The following is a 5,422-nucleotide window of genomic DNA, read 5'->3' as shown; positions in this document are numbered from 1 at the left end:
TAATAACTAACGACGAAGTTACGGTAAGGAAACGTAAAGTAATAGTTCCTTACTTTTTACTTTTAAAATTTTAAGTTTAACTACTTACTACTACTACGATAGTATATATATATATATATATATATATATATATATATATATGCACACACACGTTTTTATTTTTCCACGATTATTTTCACAGACTAAACACGCCGTTGAAGCTCAAATAATTTGCTCAATTTCCAACAGTTCGTATTTCAAAAAAACTTTTCCCCCCTTTACAACCTTAATCCCAACTAGTTTGGGGTCGGCTGGTATTTTTTAAGCCAAAAAGGTTCACACACGGATGGGTAACCCAGTTGGAAGCCACACGGAACAAAACATGTTCGGTGACGGGGATTTGAACTCACGACTCTCAGATCTTAAGTGGAGCGCCCTTACCACGAGGACATGCCAGGATCTTAAAAACCTTCCGACAGGACAAACATTGTTTTAGTATGAGATTCACAATTTAATATTGTTTGTTTGTGTATTAATTATATTTATGTCTAATCTATACGTATAAACTGGATTAGTAACTACTATTCTCACTGTGCTATTTATAATGTTTCTGTTTTTATGTTAGAAGTTCATTATTATTCATAGTATTGATGCCTTCAATTTTTTTATTTAAAAACGCAGTTTCTGGAGGTATACTTTTCATCGTAGTGCAACAAAAAAGGGCTGGGCATGACCTAGCGGCTATCGTGCCTGGACTGTGAATCCGAGAGTCCATGTCCATTTTTTGGGGTTTTGAGGTCATGAATGCACTATAAAAGAAAACAGTCAAATCCCACTGTTTGGTCATACAAAGAGTAGTTGAAGAGTTGGAGGAAGACGGTGTGTGGATTAACTGTCTTTCCTCTATATCATTAAGAACGGCTATGCAAAAATAACTCTTTGAGTAACTTCGCGCGAAAATTCTGAAACAAAATTACAAAAAAGTTTATAGAAAAAGTATATTATCTAAAGCTAATGAAGTTAAAATAATAGTTCATATTTGTTTGGCATGAAAACAGAGAGAAGAAAATCATCGACGAACCGATTAATTATATCATTTTATAATTGATGATATCAGAAAAACTCGTAGGTTCAAGAAGTTGAATACAACACAGATTGCCTATTCTGTAGTTTCGCAACAAAGAAATAATATTCGCGAAACCGAAATTACTCGATAGTTATTTAAATTAATTAAAACAAAGAAGAGGCCTGAAGTTGGACCTTTCTTCTTCGGGGACAGCATCCATCGAAAATTTCACTTAAAGTTTACAGTAAATGTAATAATATCAGATTGTTACTACTGTACTGTAATATCCTGTTCCTTGCACCGAAAAATACGATTCTTGTGACAGCTGAAGAAGAAAGGTCCACCTTTCGAAAGCGCTTGGGTTATAGGGTTTTTATCATCTTATATCATTTTATAAATCATCATATGTAACATAACTTAGTAGTAATTTATTCATCTAAAAACATTTCTATTTTGCGGAATAAAGCCTTTTTCTTTTTGTCTCGATAAAAGAATTTAAACGTGTGAAAGTGTATTCAGTGTTTTGAAACAGCTATAATAATTTTTTCCACACAATTTTTATAGTAATATAAGATATTGTTTGTTTGTGTTTTACCTAAAACTGCATTATGGGCCGTCTGCGCTCTGTTCACCGTGGAGAATCGAACCCTAGATTTTAGTGTTGTCAGTCCGTGAACTTACTGCTAACCCACCGGAGGAAGAGTGGTATAAGAGCAAATTGGAAGGCATAACTTAGACTTCGATCACACATTATCGGGTTTTTGAATTCTCACAAGAAACGATTAAACCTTGCTGGAGATAGATATGGACAACTGGCAGGAAATGATTAAAAATACATACATCGTTTGTAAAATTGTTTAAGTGGCCTGGCGCAAAACGTTGAGTTGAAGCTGATGTTTCGCCCCTGACTTCTAAATAATCCAAAATGAAACATTTTATATGCGATTTTCTCATGACGAAGACCGTTATGCTGAGGAATCTAGGAAGGTTTAGGAACATTTTATGCACCATATGATTATAATACACTAATTTCAAGAGCTGCTTTTCAGAGTCAACCATTCCTGTTTTAGTAAAAGTCGGATCATATACGTTGTTGGGAGGTTGAAGCAAAGCTTCTGTGTGAAATTAACTACTTCTATATTTCGCTCTTTAGAATTTTATAAAATAAGCATTCTTACGTAAACATAAGCACACATTTAAAGCGCATTTGAACCTTGGAAGTGAAATAATGCTTAAAGACAGAGAGTTTGGCTTTAATTAAGTCCTAAGCAAGTCACGTTCGTAATTAGGATAGTGGTGAGTGCGGGGCACTATTAGAGTTTTGTACAGAGTATGTGTTCTGTAAGGAAAGGAACAATAGTAGTATTCTGTAAAAGAAGAAAACTCCCACGGACCTCGCCCAGTATTAAGCGATGATTACGAACCTGACCACCCATCAGTGTCGTGCTGCTTAGGTTGTAATCCCACCCCTTAAAGCACGTAGTTTGGAGTAAGAACGTGACTCGTGCATACGGCTCCAGTCCCTAGTAAGGCATCTCTAAAGGTAGTGATTATATAGGATCTCTAAAATGCAATGATACATGATCCGAACCTCTCTTATAGTGGCTAGTCTCAGATTCTGACGTTAGATCCTACAACCCAATTGGGTGAATTAGGTTTTTCTTGTATTCAAGTGTCCGTTGCTGGGCGGAGTCTTTATTCGAAGCACCAGAGGGCCGATTTCCATAGGTATCGCAATAGCAATTATGAAACAGCATTATAATAAACTATAGGATTCAAGAAAGTAATACTAGCATAGAAAAACTGTCTTGAAGAGGAACGTAGGTATTAGTTTCATAAGACAGTGATTTACTACGTGTAATATATGAATACATGCTTATTATTCATTACAGGCTAGTGTTTAGAGCACAGTTGTTTCACGGTCACATTCCTTTCGAAAATTTACAATTCAACACAGCTGTGATGATCCAAAGGACTCACAATAAAGAGTTAATACAGAATTACTGAATGGTAAATAGCATACATTTAAATGTAATAATTTTTCACCTCTTGAGAATGAAAAAAAATGATAATATACAGTGTGGCCCCCAAAAAATGTACCCACATTTCAAATGCTCATAAAACTATAGCATACATTGTACATACATTGCTGTATCATTTGAGATCCTCAAACTGGGCTGCAACAGCATTCAAACAATCATGACATCTCCAAGAAGTGTCTGACATGCTATTACACAATTTTCAACTGATTTAATTTGATGTTTTAATTCATCAATGGTTTGGAGTTTATTTTTAAACATCCTCCATATTATCTAAAATAAAAAATAATACATTTAGAACCGATATACAGAAGTTGCATGACTTAAAGGCTCTCTACATTTTTTGGGTCACCCTGTATATCGTAATAGTTTAACTCGCAGGCTTTAGTGTACTTTGAAGTGGAGAAAGTTGGTAGTGAATAAGCTGCAGAAATTGATAATTTGCTCTTTGTTCCTACACAAATAGTTTTAAATGGTAAAAAAATGATTCCTCAGAAAATGTATTGTTGATACTTGCGCTCTGAAAATCAGTTGTTTGACTCTTTGATACCCTAGAATGTGATGATCTGCCATCTGGGTTATATGGTTGTTAGTCTTTTACTCTTTGCTACTCCAGAATGTGATGATCTGCCATCTGGGTTATATGGTTGTTAGTTGTTTGACTCTTTGCTACCCCAGAATGTGATGATCTACCATCTGGTTTATATGGTTGTTAGTTTTTTACTCTTTCTACCCTAGAATGTGATGATCTGCCATCTGGGTTATATGGTTGTTAGTTTTTTACTCTTTGCTACTCCAGAATGTGATGATCTGCCATCTGGGTTATATGGTTGTTAGTTGTTTGACTCTTTGCTACCCCAGAATGTGATGATCTTCCATATAGCATTTATCCTCTGACAACACGTGTCAGTATGAATTTTAGCTGTATCAAGTATAGCCTCCATATGAAATCTGACTAAACACAAACTACCATAATGTTGCATTTTTTAATTTTAATTGTAAAGTGTACTTCTGTAACGTATACTTTCTTGTGCGATGATTATCTGAAATTTACTGAAAGTTAGCAAATTTCCTACCTCTACTTATACTTAAATAGCTTGTTCGTTAAATCAAAATGTAAGAAACATTACAAATGTCAATTCAATGCGGTAAAGCCCTCAACACAATGTAGTTAGGACAATAAGAGTACAAATTTGTAAAAAATGCCATCTTGTTGATTCAAAAGTTTGACCATAGGAAAAGAACTGAACTAATTTGTTCAACGTGTTGATCACACAATACACTTGTCGAAACAATTTTGCAAATGAATTAAACTCAACAACAAAAATCCCAATTTTCCAAAGCAGTCAAATAATTGTACGTAAAAGAACTTATAACTAATTTGCGATTCCCTAGGCGTTTCGGATTGAGGAAACCTCTGCAAGAGGAAACTTTGAAATATACATGATTAAATATAAAATACTATTTCTAAAGAATTAGAGAGAAGTGGTTATTTTTTTCTTATTCAATACCAATTTCCACAACTAATTCTGTATATCAACAAAAGTTTTCTATTTTAAAAATGTCACTTTGCCTATAAGTGAACTATCATGAATGTAAAATCTTTCAGCGTGATTAAATTTAATTTTTAATTATTTTTATAGTTTCGCAACACAAAAAATAATCAATACAGAGAGTTGCTGCAATTGATTACCAATTAGCAACGTTCTTTTGTGAGGATGGTCAAGAAACCTTTACGTTATCGTCAACTCGCAAAATTAAATAAAATACCAATTCGCAAAAATTAAAATAGAATATTAAAAAAGGAGGCACTTGTAAATCAGATTGCTCGAATTTTTATGTCAGTGAAAATAATTCAAAATCTAGAGGGCCTAAATGATTTTACTTTGACCTCGAATTCATTGTGTCAAATCTTATTGAACCTAGGAATTTTTCTGATATCATGAAGGCAAAAATGTCTACAAATCCTGAGAAGCAGTGATGTATCTTCAATGTAAAAAATGTGTCTACAGACTCTGAGAGACATAATGGTGTATCTCCCAACGTAAGGGAACATGTGTACAGATTCTGAGAGACATAGTGGTGTATCTTCCAACGTAAACGAACATGTCTACAGATTCTGAGAACTGCAGTGATGTATTCCAACGAAAGAGAACACAATTATAGTATTTTGGCACTTGTGTATAAAGTTAAAATCATAAATAATATTCAACGTTAAACTGGTACACAATTAAAAACATTTTATTTAGGCCTATCTGTGGCCTTCAAAAAGTTGACGACTCTACATGTTTCGACGTTAAACGTCATCCTCACGAGTGACGTAACGTCGAAACTTGTA

Source organism: Limulus polyphemus, unplaced genomic scaffold (assembly GCF_000517525.1).
Source record: "Limulus polyphemus unplaced genomic scaffold, Limulus_polyphemus-2.1.2 Scaffold216, whole genome shotgun sequence".
NCBI lineage: Eukaryota > Metazoa > Arthropoda > Merostomata > Xiphosura > Limulidae > Limulus > Limulus polyphemus.
This window is presented reverse-complemented; position numbering follows the sequence as displayed.